Source organism: Hyposmocoma kahamanoa, unplaced genomic scaffold, assembly GCF_003589595.1.
Source record: "Hyposmocoma kahamanoa isolate Upper Pololo Valley unplaced genomic scaffold, ASM358959v1 232, whole genome shotgun sequence".
In the NCBI taxonomy this organism is placed as follows: domain Eukaryota; kingdom Metazoa; phylum Arthropoda; class Insecta; order Lepidoptera; family Cosmopterigidae; genus Hyposmocoma; species Hyposmocoma kahamanoa.
The window spans coordinates 7,565,445-7,579,998 of NW_020653750.1; the positions used below are offsets into that span (position 1 = coordinate 7,565,445).

General features: G+C 35.7%; 1 protein-coding gene across 1 annotated transcript in view; it reads right to left on the reverse strand.

Moving 5' to 3' along the window:
* The window catches only part of LOC113228476 (inactive rhomboid protein 1), a 262,975-nt gene that overhangs the window by 18,839 nt on the left and 229,582 nt on the right, over nt 1-14,554 (reverse strand). The gene's annotated exons all lie outside the window — the stretch shown is intronic.

Consider the following 14,554-nt stretch of genomic DNA (forward strand, 5'->3'; position numbering starts at 1 on the left):
AACTTTCAAAAGACGCTCAAGAATCTTCTTTCAAAAGACTACAAAAAATTTAGATTACAGCACGCACGAAAGTGCTCTAGACCTGCCTATTGAAAGTCCACCAACTTATCACTGATTCTGAAAAAAATATTATATTACAGTAATAATAGGCCATGATAGAAGAGAGAGGCTAGAGTCTAAAACAGATATCCGAAATAATAACAAATATGCTTTCATGTTTTTTCTTGTCTCGTATTTTTTTTTAAATAATTTTAAGTAAAATTTATAATTATATTTAATTTATTTTATGAATAAAAAATTACCGTAACATGGCATTTCCATCTTTGTTAAATAAATATTGGGTAGTATTTAGCATAGGGGATTTATGGTTTTGCACATTTTTTGTCTCTCAATTACGGGTAGTTAAATAAAAATGTATATTCATTTTAAAAGCGTCGTAATTCCCACTATGTATAATAAAAAAATTAATGCTGTATTTCAAAAAACCAAAAAGTTACAGATTTTTGGTCCGTAACTGACCTAAATTTCCCACAGTGCGACGGGGCGAGCAAGTCGTGCAGTTGCAGTGCCACTCAGGGCTTTAAATCGCGAAGATCTGACGGGAACTGCCACTGCGCCTGGCACCCTGAGACATAAGTTGACAGTTCCGTGTGCCTGTAATTTCACCAGCAACCTTGACCTTCAAAACCGGAACGCAGTAATACGCACATTACTGCTTGGCGGCAGAAATAGGTAAGGCCTTATTCAGAGTAGCGGCGGGCGCGGGTGTGGGTGCATGTAAATCAAATGTACGTAGACGCTAGTTGCGTTCACAGTGCCCACGCGCGCTCTGGCGCGACGCCTGCAACGAGGCGGGCGCGGGCGCGGCGGCTCATGCGCCGCGCAGATGGATTTATTGGCTCAGTCGTTCCTTACCATTCACAGTACTAAGTTTATCGCCTGTTTGCATCTTTGACGTGTGGATTTAACGGTTTTAGTTGCTTCGGCACTGTGAAAGGGAAGACGCCAAGACCCGCGCGCCCACACCCACCGCCGCGCCCGCACTTGCACCCTTAAGGTGGCAGTACTTCACTGGACGAAATCATTATAGTAACAATTTTATCATAATATCAAGGTAATATACAAGTTTATCAAGCTACAAACTTTCTTATACATATAGTATTGTCCAATATAGAATTTATTTAAATACGTAATAACTACCTCACAAGTATTGTCATGCCCTACTGGGCCCGTAATGAACTTATAATGAATGACTTTAACTTGTATTCTACTTAAAGAGAGCAATAACATTATCGAGTATTATATAGTGAAAAATAGGATGGTTTGCATTAATACTAGACATCACGACGTCTTCCTTCACAGAAAAGCTCATGCAAGCTCATGGTAAATTTCAAATTTAATGTCGTACATAAACATACTTAAATAAAATCTATATTGGACAATGCTATATAAGAAAGTTTGTAGCTTGACAAATTTATTGTTTGTATATGACCTTGTTATTATAACAAAATAGTTACTATAATGATTTCGTCCAGGGAAGTACTGCCACCTTACGAGTGCAAGGGCGGGCGCGGCGGCGGCGGGTGTGGGCGCGCCGGTCTTGGCGTCTTCCTTTCACAGTGCCGAAGCGACTAAAACCGTTAAATCCACACGCCGAAGATGCAATGCAAGATGTATTCTACTTATAGAGAGCAATAACATTATCGAGTATTGCATATTTATGTCTAGGAGAACAGCAATACGTTTCAAGTAAGACAATCTATAGAGGTGCGCCAATAGCTGCCAAGGAATTTGTATTGGTATAGTGAAATCCTTATAAACTCAGTTCTAGTATTGCGCAATTGATACTTGAAGTATCATCAAAAGATGGATTAATCGAAGCACGAAATCCGAAGTTACGGCCGTTTTCCCACTATGGATTACCTACGGAACTACTCTTGAAGTCCGTCAACAAAACGAATAGCCCGATCGAAACTATCTTTCTTATTTCTTAGTTCAAAACTCAAGCCCGATTCGTATCAGTTCCGAATCCTAGAAATGACGGTCCGAAATATCACAGGTATCGGAAGTGTCATTTTATCTCTAGATGTACAAAGTCATATTCATATTTCACTCGTATTCGAGTCGGACTAGTGCACAAGCGACATCCGAAGTGGGTCCGAGATTTCTACATTTGTTTAGTCTCAGGAGGGCTACACTCGATCTCCGTCCGACATCCGTCCGAAACAAAAACTGTCAAATAAGTAATATTCGACAAAATTAAAAGACAAGTATCCAGTATGAAGCTTCCTTCGCATCACGCGTCTTTTTATTTGGTCAAGTATTTCTTATTTGGCAGTAATTGTTTCGGACGGATGTCGGACGGAGATCGAGAGTAGACCCCCGGATTCGGAACAAACACGAATAGGATGCAACGAGCAAACGTGCTAAGGCCCCAATATGGAGAACGATTGGCCACTAGAAGATGGACTGTTTCTTTTTTATTTATTTTTTTATTTTATTTATTCAACACACATTTCTATCTTTACAGTTAAAGCTCATCAACAGTGGATTTTATAATATAAACTAGAATTGCGAAAACTATACTGGAATAGTATGCGTTAGTTAGTAAGGCGATTTAATCTGTGATTTCACAGACCCATGTCACAAAGATTTGGGTAAAGTGATATCTCTGTCAGATAAGCAAACACACCCACACTAACAATTGTGGGCCTATATGTAATTTATTGGAATAGATAGTTATCATAGTATATATGTCAAATGTAATATACCAAAGCAAATATAAGTAATAAATTTTGTGTAGTGACTTCTTATTAGTATTGTACCCATAGATTCACCACTGCGGGTCGCGTGGTAGCAATAGTTCTCCTTTTTAAAAGCGTTCATCCAGGGAGTACTGCCCCCTTACCAATTTCTGCCGCCAAGCTGTAATGTGAGCGTCACTGCGTTCCGGTTTTGAAGGATAAGGTGATGGCTTATGACTCACGGTGACAGGCGCAGTGGCAGGGTCCCTCAGATCTTTGCGACTAAAACTCGGGCTGGCACTGCAACTACTATGGACAAGGGTATCGCTTAACAAAAAGCGCACGACTTGTTCATCTCGCCACTTAGTATCATAAAAAGCACTTTATTTAATTATAAATAAACACTGCTCACCTCTTCGAAGAACCAAAATTGGTACGAACTCACCCATATACAGAATTGTAACTTATATAATATAAATAGTGAATATTTGGACGCACATGCAGATTGTTTGCCTTTGTTTTTCAAAAATATCAAAATAAAATAAAATAGCATTTTGTTGTATAAACGTAGTATTTGTTTGTAATAATATAACATAGTTAACTGTTAAATGTTATATAAGTTCCTTTGCAATTTTTTTTGCATGAGTAGTTTACCTGTAACCTAATTAGCTGTTGTAAAGGAGGGAGGTTCTTTCGTCCGTTGGATGAGGTTACCAAAACAAGCCAAGTGAAACTCCAAATGGTTCAGAAGATTTTTATTTTCACCTTGTATGTCGCCAATACAATTTCACCCTATATGCGGAAGGTCCGGGCAGTTGTTCCCAGAAGGGACTCGACTCCTGGAAACCGTTCCGCGAGATGAGGTTTTTCACCCTATATGAGCGGACGAAATATCAGAAAATCCGTGTGGCAATTCCCAAGAAGGGACTCAACTCCTCGTTGCCTTACTGAACTCTCTGTATTATCAGATTTCTCTTCTCATTAAAAAATTGTGTTCGAGTAATCACCCTTCGAGGGAAAATCTTAACACCGCGATTCAGAAATAACGCCAAATGGGTCAATGCCATCTAGCGGATTCTTAGAGAACTAAAAAGGAACAATCTGGTTTAAGGCCGTCTATTACATAAAGTAGGTTTGTTACACTGTGCATTAAATTTAAAACCACAAATTATTGTACCTGGGAAATAAGTCACAATCTAATAGCTATTGGTAAACCAAATAAATTAAAAAAAATTGTAAATATTTATATTAAGTTGATAGCTCGTATTGTAATGTTATAAATGTATCTCATAGTTATCTACACACGTGTAGACCATTCGATAATAAAGACTTAATGCCATTTTAACGCCACAACTTATCAGTTTTATTACTATCGTAAGTCGGATAGAAACTTAATCGTTGTAATAAGCATTTTCACAAAAGCCGTGTAGCCTAATGGTTAGACATACCGACTCCCAAGCAATGGTCGTGGATTCGACACCTATGAGTTTCTTGGAATTTATGTGCGATATTTAATTTGAAATTTACCATGACCTTTTCAGTGAAGGAAAGCGTCGTGATGTCTAGTATTAATGCAAACCACCCATTCACTTACAATTATATGGACGTCGGGTCCGCGCTAAAAAGTGTCCGAACTTATAGGGCGTTAAAATCGTATACAGAGCGTCATTCACGCTTTAGTCTTCGTTTGTTCGACTGACAGCGAAGCAAGCAAAATTAGACAGTACTGCGATGACATTACAATTTAAATTAAACTTTTTAGCTTTTTCATATTCCTTTACAAGTCACTACGTTTAAATAGGTTGACTTGGGACATTTTTTTCGTGGTTTTTGTATTAGACCCGTCGTCCATTTATTTGTAAGTCAATGAAACCACCCTATTTTTCACTTTACTTATAGGTGTTATTAACTATGAAAATAACTTATTTTTTATTTTATTAAGAACATTCCAATTTACGTTACATACATACATTTTACAAATGATTTTATTTTATTTGAACAATATGAATTTTATTAAATTAAATAATTCAATAATAATGGAAAATAGAATGAATTGAAATATATTAAATAAGTACTGCAATCTTAGATCTGCTCGGTCAAAATCCTAAGCAGACATAACTGGATGATGACTTTACCATCCAGTCAGGACCTGTAAAGAGCCCGAAACGTTGGTTTGTTTGAAAAAAACAAACCTATAGTACGCGATCGGGAAAAATAGTTTCATTTCCATTTGTTCAGAATTCAAAAATAAGAATAGTATACTCAACAACGCTTTATGTTATGAAATATGTATTTATCTAAGCACTTGTCTAGTTTATAACATTTAATGTTATTAATATTGTATTACGTAATTTTGTTTTTTGTGCACTTAAGCCCGTTATTGTTATGCCCGTTTTGTCCTGTATTTAGGTCTGCAGGAAGAAATTTCTTATAGAAATAAGCAGTACCTTTTGTTTGTGTTTTCCTTTTATTAAACATAATCTGCTCTTTCCTGTACAATAAAAAATAAAAAACTTTTCATGGTGTGCGTGAAACACGATATACTTTATTTGCATAATAATACCGACTTTTCAACGTAATACAAACTTTTATGATAAACATTTTGGGCGAAGTTCGCAAACGTTAACTTAACTAAATAAGAAACTTTATAAAAATGTTCATCAATAAATTGCGTTTAAAACTCATCACGCGTCCGACATACGGTGTCCCTAACGGCTTTGGTATTTTTTATTTTTTTATTTAGACAGTTATAATGAATTATGCTCCTTTCTTCGGCTAAAATACCCATATCCATATGTCATATCTTATTCACAATTTCTAACTCACTCTTCCTAACTAGAATTCAGTGCGTGTGAATGAGTCGACACGTTTGGCTGTAGTTACAAAAGATAGCGGAAATAATGTGAGCCCTAATGTATTTAAATGTATAATTAAAATCACTGTTTTTTCTAAGAAATTGAACGGATCTTGCCAATACAAAAAAAAAAACAGTCAAATCTTTCTCTCAGTCTAATCAGTAATATATTATTGCCACTGTATCTTGTGTGGACATACTACTCCAATGTCTTAGAAACTTCTAACCTTGTAGAAAATACACCATCGGCGGATGAAAAACGACACGGATCAAATCGACACGCGGGGAGAGCGGGCACGACAATCAAACAAAATTGTACTTTTCATTGCATTTAGCTACATTTTTGTAGAAAATGTATGATTTTCATTTTTATGAAATCCATCACTTCGCACTTTGGGCCGTTCATATTACAAATACCATAGTTGAATTTTGATCTCAGAAAAAAATGAAACTATTTTTATCTATCTAAATCGAGTATATTTGTTTTTTCAAACAAACCTGACTAACTGAGTTAGCCATGACCATGGGATTTGTAAAGGTCCCGAAAGGTGTGTTTGAAAAAAGAAATATATACGGATTAGATCCGAAAAAATTGTTCCATTTACTAAGTGGAACAAACGCGAATCTAGGAACTCGATATTTAAATTATATAAGTGTCACGTATTGTCTTCACTCCACACCAACAAGATAGTGTACTCGTACATCATGTACATACATATTTTTTTTATTATGTTGAGTCCAAATATCTTACACGGTTGGTTAATTTCGTATCAAATAATCTCCGTATAGTCCAAAATTTGAGTGCCATTATTTCTTACTTTTTGTCATCATTACTAATCGATGAATCGATTATGTTTACACGGAATATTTTTAAGAAAATCTTTATTACTATTCTTACTAGTTCTTCGTTTTTCTAGATAGTTAAGAAAAGTTTTTTGACAATCATTTGTCTCCGGGACCACGTAAGGTTTATCTGCGTTATCACCATAATTTATGTCCTGTGACTTTGGTGCCCTTAAAGCGCTTCTTTTTCCTTTCAACATTTCTATTTTAGTTTCGCTTTGTCTGGTGTTCGGTTTCATACTTAGACATCCGTCTCTAGACACCGCATTGTAGTGTTTTCCCCGTATAAAAGAGACGACTGTACCAGGGTATTGTAGAAGAGAGTGCGTGAGGGCGTAATTCACCGTTTTGCCCCTATAAATTGGGCAACCACTCCATTAAACTTATCCACTACATTAGAGATAACGTTTCGATTAAGCTTCTTGCATGTGATGCTACATTTGATATTAAAAGTCGTTTATTTAGGAAATGAAATTATTTTTACGGATGTAAATCGCGGATATTTGTTTTTCAAACAAAGTTTATTTTGTCAATATGACTAGATATAACCTAGTGGAGTAATAAATACCTCGCGTGAAATTATTTTTGTTCTACTCACTGCGTACTCCAGAGAAATGGTTAGAAGTTAATAATTATGATGTCTTAAGGCTTACATGTTTGATGTTTCATTGTGTGTATTATTGTTGGAAATGTTTTCTGTTAATTATATACTCTCTTGTAAGTTCTTAAAATGATCGTTTTAATTGTTTTTCTTTCACCTTGATATTATTATCGATTTTTTAAATTGCTAAAATTTCTTCACAAATTGTATGTGGAGGTGTCCTAGTAGATACTATGGTTTCATTGTAGATTCATTTGGAATACCTAGACATTCTTTTCTAATTGTAAAAGGAAATTCGACTCCGCTCTTTTTAATTACGATATGAGAAGGCCTTCGTAGTAAGTGACCACGCACAATGTTGGACCGAAGTGCGTATGACTGCCGTTACGGGCGATCGACGTTGTTATATTTCCGAGTATACCGGTTACTGCGAGGACTTATGGCGTAGTTGCGATGTCGTCACATGTAAGTTAACACTAAGTGACGTTTTGTTCAGTATTTTGTTTGCTAAAACTGGCAGATCTTCCTAGCATTAATAGCTATAAATAATTAAGTGCCTAATTAGTACACAAAACGATACTATATTGCACCTCTCATGGAAGAATGGCATAAGTGGAGTTACGTCAAACATGTTTATTGGTCCATTAGATACAGCATAATCTCAGTACAGAGTACTAAAAAAACCGACCTGAAAAGTACGTGGAATTACGTCTATTTGCTAAGTTTTATTGAAATCGCCACTACACAGGACTTGACACTGGAGATAATAAAAATAGGGTCTCACTACGACACTACTCAAAGTATATTGAGAGAAAAACGCCTTAAATTGGAGAAATAGCAAAATCAACCATTAAAGTAATTGCTCCTAAATTAAAGTTAGGCGCTATTTATAAAAATGAATCTTCATGCGTGAACCCTTCGAGGTGGATGATTTTCTTCAAAATGAAATGGGACCACTATGGAAGTAACCTACCCCCTTTCCAACAAAAAAAAAATCATGAAAATCGGTTCACAAATACCGGAGTTATCGCGTAACATACATACAAAAACAAAAAAAAGAACATACAGTCGAATTGAGAACCTCCTCCTTTTTTGAAGTCAGTTAAAAATATAACCCACATCCTCAATTCTTGTAACTCTATCTACAATATGCCATTCTCCCATGAAGGGTGCGATATTCTATCAACGGCAAATCATTGTACTCGAAAAATTACTACAATCTTTTACACTTTTAAATCACCAGAAGTCTAATTAAGTAAGCCTATTTTTTTATAATTATGTAGGTACATTAATTACTAAAGTGGACAGAGTTCGAGGCTGCACGCAGCTAATTAAAGTTGTTTGTTACTAAATATTTTGAGCTACTTTCTATGGAAGTGAAGTATAGCGAATGGTTATTTGATAAACAATATCGATTTTATACACTATAAATCCTGAGTCGTTTTTCGTCTGTGTTTTCAGAATTTCTAATATTATAGCAAGCCTCATATCTTAAAGTATTATATTTTTTTTACACGGACACACTCAACATAGCCCCGCACTAGAAAAACCCTGTGTCGCTGGTGCCATGGACACATACATATACAACCACAAAGTACACCCAAACTCACGAGAAAAATAGATGTAGGCCATACAAATATTTCTCCCGGCCCGAGAATCGATCCTGGGATCTCTGCGTGGCAGTCCGGCCATGGTAACCTTTCGGCCACAGAGGCAGTTATTGTTTGTATTATTAATATTAAATATAACTGTTTGATAAAGACCGCACCATAACCATGGGATCTGTAATAAGCCCGAAACTTTGGTTTGTTTTTTCATACTAACTATAATATACGCGATTATACACCGGAAAATCCTATAGCTGTTTATATTATATTTGTTTCAGACAATATCAATATTAGACAACATCACATACGCAGATCTGATCCCAAAGTAAGTAACTAAAGCACTTGTGTTATGGAAATCGGAAACAACGACGGTACCACAAACACCCAGACTCGAGACAATTTATTGAAAAGTTAGTTTTTCTACATTGCTCCGGCCGGAGATCGAACCCAGGACACCATGATAACTGTATGCTAGCGACTCGACCACGGAGGTCATCAAAAATGACCAAGGAAGCCATTTTAGATGTAGTAAGTAAACTTGAAATAAAATTATTTGAGATTCAGACTATTGCTCATCCATCGAATCTTCGAACATATTCGTCACACATCGTCATTCAGTCCGTTGTATTTGATTTCAGAATATTAATTAATTCTTTTGATTTTTTAAACGACGTATCTCGTTTCGGCCTTTCACTTGTAATTCAAAATAAAAGATAGATGATTAAATAAATAGGGTTATACATGGGTTATACGCATATACCGGGCAGAATTCATTACGTTTTTAATCATTTCAATTTTGATTTACGGAGACCGTAATATTGCGAGTGCACACTTGGGTATTTGCAAATGTTATGTACCTATTTCACATTGCACCAATCGAAATTCTTATTTTCAAAGGTTTGTCCGATTTTTTGCCTACTTTCCAAGATGCGTTTTATCTTCGCATCGATGCCCATCTTGTAGGAAGCTTTAGGACATTTTATTTCCACTAACGTGTTTTCCTCTAAGATAATGCCCTCAGGGCTAATGGCTGATGATTATCTATAAAAAATCACACAGCTCTATTTTTACCTAAAGCGACATAGATAGTTGACCTGGTGCATTTATCTGTGCTTTATAAATGGCATTTTACATGTGTTACTGCAAGGATTAGTTTTTATACTTTTAACAAGTCTATCAAAGTTGAAAGTTTCAAAGTCTTTAAAAGTTTCCTACAGAGCTCTACCCATCTTTGTAATTCAGTATCAACTTATTCTCCATAATTGAAACCGGCGTTTAAATGCATCAAATTGTAACTCTTCCTTCTGTATCAAATTTATTTTATACTAAGAATATATTTCTCTAAGCAACTTTGCTCATCCTATAGTTCCCTAAAAATTCGCGCTAGATGGCATTGACCTGTGTTATTCAAATTTTGCATGGCGGTGCAATGTAATGGTGAGTACCTCAACCGATTTTTGATTATGTGAGGAAAACATCATTACTATTAATTCGTTTCTATGGGTTGAATTTGTTTTAATATATAATAGACACACGCGTGGCCACAATCTCACCTGATATTAAGGGACGATGTGACCGACAATGGAACGCATTTGCCTAAAAAATACCTATTCAATTTAGCCTTGAATAGCACGTTTCGGGAAACACAGATGCGTAGAGTATTCCATTCTTTTGTCGCACGCATCAGAAAGGAGGAAGCAAAGCTCTTAGTGCGAATTTGTGGTATATCAACGACAGAAGGATGGAGTGTTCCGGACCTTCTAGTCAACCGAAAGAGGAACGGTGAGGGTGGAACTAAATTGAAAAGTTCCTGCGCACACTCCCCGAAATGTATCCGATAGAAAACCGATAGGCAGGTTACTTTTCTGCGACTGTCGAGATTTTGTAGCTTCGACTCCACAAGAGAATTGTTATTAATAAGTCTCTTTGCTTTTCGCTCCACCGAGTCCAAGGCAACTAACTGGTAACAGGCAGAGCCGTCCAAAGGTGGCAACAGTACTCAATACACGATCGAGCTGTGCCTGTTTAGGTGTGAAGTACCGCCTGACCTTGAAAAGTATGCCTAATTTTTTGGCAGCAGTTTTTACCAAGCACTCGTTGTATTGCTCAAAGTTGAGGTTGGATGATACGTCCAGACCAACTAGCTCAAGGTGGTCACTTATCGCCACGGAATGTTGTGAGAATGACTACTTGGAACTATCTGACAGTTTAAATATAAACTTTTTCATATTGTGCTCGGCGGTACTATGCCCGTTACACTTAACCTGGCACTTTGTAACCTTTTATATAAAATTTGGTGACGTCATTTCACATTTCATTTCTTTTCTAGTTGTTGTCTTATTATATTCTCTCTGGTTATTAATGTTTTCTTCTAATTACCTGATCCATTTCGATGGCAATCTTTAGCACAGTCTTATGTGGAGTGTGATATACTTTTTTCCATTATTATAAGAAACTACAGCGCCTGTATACCTTCATTAGCATGAGCGTCTCAATATATACTTTACTCTTTTACCGCAAACGAATTTAACGATGATCGATATTTTGTATGAACGTTTACGAAGTAACATGTCTAGCAATTAATCGAATTCGTATTCAAATGGAATATTATAATATCTCAAGAGGTCTGCGTTGTAATCGTCAGTGTAAATCTATTTAATTTTGTGACTTTTAAATGCGTGTTGAGTGGACCAGTTTACGTCATTATATAATTTTTTGACGCTACCGTGGAGCCTATTTGCACGATGATATTTTATAGCTTGACAAAATCTATTTCCTGTTAGTTGTTATCATTATCTTTGTCTTTGAGCTAAATCGAATCTTTCTTCAAGTGCTACAACTTATTGCAAAAAATCTTTAAAGTGTGATTTCAGTAACCAATTTCCTTCACACTTAAGTCTGGGTAAGATCGCGCTTGAAATATCTTTGCATAGGTGGTGCTGCCTCCATCTGCTATAAAATATTGAATATATTATGATCCAATGCATTGCTTGAACACTTCTACTAAGATCTCAGAATTCGTAGCTATAAATAGATTTGATACAAAGATCAAACAACACAAAATGTTCCTCCAATCTAACTGGACTCTAACCAACGTTTGTTGTCACACAGGGTCTACCGTTCTTACCAACCGAACTACTGACCGAGTCGTTATTGTATCTTCAGATACAACAATATTTATTATTTTAGTTGTTTCACAAATTCTGACTACAAAAGTGGCTCGCGCGTGTCACAACAGTGGCGGTGCAACTTTACTGCGCTTCCAAAAATTAGTAGCCACTGTGGCACCACTGCAGCGCATCTATAAGTGTTTAATTTGAAGGCATCCTACATAAAGAAAGCCTTTTAAAACTTTTTATTCCTACGACGTTCAGTCTATCACTTGTATTAACCAATTTCGTAATGCGCTGGAATTTAGCACAAAAAAGACCTAGGTAAAATATTCATGGTAGGAGATAAAGTATTCAATATAATATTTTCACATTACGAGTTCATATACTTATTCTTTCGTAATACGTTACATGTACATTTCTATATTCGTAGATTCTTTCTATTGTAGCGATAAAATTCATTCGTGGAACACAATTACGATGATAAATGAAACCATTTTGCGTACTGCCAACTTACATGTGCAGTTTTGTATTACGTGTTTCGAAGTTTTTTCTCGGGCAAAGTGATGTTTGTTATACTTTTTTCTACTAACCATAAGCAATATAAATCAATAGCCCCCTTTACACACACTCTATCGCGCGTGATCAGGAGTGTACAGGATTACGCGCGGGGAAGCCTACACGCGCAATCTTGCGCTATTACCTTTTTGAATATTTTTAAGCTAATGTTCTTTCACGCGCGATTGCTCGTTTCTGTTACAATTGGAAGAGCGTCTAATAGCGCAGGATAGACCGCATGAAATTGACGCGTGTTGGAGTGCGCGATTGCGCGCGCGACTGATGAGCGCAAACTCGCGGTCTTTCCCTTTTCCTTCCAACGTCTTTACACGAGCGCTCAATCGCGGCAAGATTGCTGTATAACGCACGATAGAGTGTATAAAACCCGCTGATGATTAATTTACGACCCCACATTACTTACTTTTTCGGGACTTTGCGTACCTATAAACAAAATTGGTTTTGTCGTACCGAAGGACGCAAAAATACCAAAAAATAAATATTGATCAATGTCTTACCTATAAGAAGCTTTACTGCGAAACAGATATTGAATACGTACAAATTATAACAAAATTGCTAAATAATAATAGTATTTTTAGTACTTGCAAAACCCTCGGTCCCTTACATTTTCCTTCCTTCTCAAACACGGGTACTCTACTGTGGCCGCCTGTTTCCACTGGTCGATTGCCAACCGATAAGTTGGCAACTTCGAGAAAACCTATAGTTTAAGCTATGAACCCCACTGTGTGATCGCCCCACTAAAGCGATCAGGATTAAAATATATTCAACACTCATTTCCTTTTCCCTTAAGTTACATACAAACTGTGGTCAATGGTAAACCGTGAAGTGTTCATATCGACTCACCGCCGCGAATTATATTCTCGTCATTTTCTGCACTTCGTCCTATAAAATATTGTTTCAGTACTTACTTACTTGCAACGGGACCTACTTGCAAAATGCAGTTTGCAAAAATAACTTTAATTCACTTTAAACAACAAAAATACACTCTATTATTCATTGTTCGTTTAGGTTTCTCCGCAGGTCTTACTTGCCTAAAATATACCTACACTTACTAATACCCACGGAAATGAATTTAGGTACATCAGTAATGTTAACATAATGTAATACATCTATAAAACTATAATCGTCAACCCTTCCACACGTTGCACTTTTTTTTTCACAAAAAGGTTTAAATCCAATTGTTAATACAATAGTGTATTAACTCAAAAAGTGTAATTTTTTCAGAAACATATAAACTAAATAAAAAATTACCATTTTCATTTATTAAAATTTATGCATAGTCTAAAGTTTATTACAGACATCTAAACATATCCTTCATGTCAAATAAATTTAAAAATAAAATTGAAAAAATAATTTCACATTTTTGAGTAAAAACTGTTTTGTCCAGAACTAGCTCAAAAAGTTTGTCTCATTTTGAGTAAAGTAACGCCAGTTTTATTGACTTGTAAAGAACCAAATTTCACGTTCAGCTATAGTAGAATCTTGAATTTCACATATTTTGAGTTACAACACTATTGTAATAACAGTGCGATGTATAGATTTTTAAAATTTCATATATTTATGTAATTTGTTTCATATAGTTCGTGTTATTTTTCTGATTTTCTTGTTATAAAAGCACTTTTAACGTATGGTCACATGTCACGTATCTCTATAGAATAGAGGGTGAATTAAAATTTTATACGTTTTGTTAAGAATTGCTAATCGCAATAGGGATCATATACATATTTATGTGTCCCAAATCTGAGCCTCCTAGCAATAAAATCTTAGATTTATTGTTACCAGCTGTGACTCTTTCGAAGTTTGTAATATTTAGATACGAGTACAAACTTTACGTAATAAAATACTATGTCGAAGGTATTCCAAGGATTCGCACAAAGCGTTTCGCTTCCACATTCATATGGCGAACGGCTATAGAGTGGAATTCCCTGTTTGCAGACTTATTCTCTGAATATTCAATTGTTATTTTTATTTATTAGTCTTAGAATACCTTGTGTCACTCAATATAACTTGTTACACATACAACGCATGTGAACTTATGCGGTAATTCTTTTTTTATTTTTGTATCAAACGTTTGATTTGGTTTGAATTGTACATAACTTTTTTAAATATTTTTTCTCTTTACACTTTCACTTCTCTATTTTTTGTAGTAATTAGTGGTTAACGGTGTTGGTGACACAATCATTACATATTTAGTGTAAAAAAATTAGTTATAAGTTTTA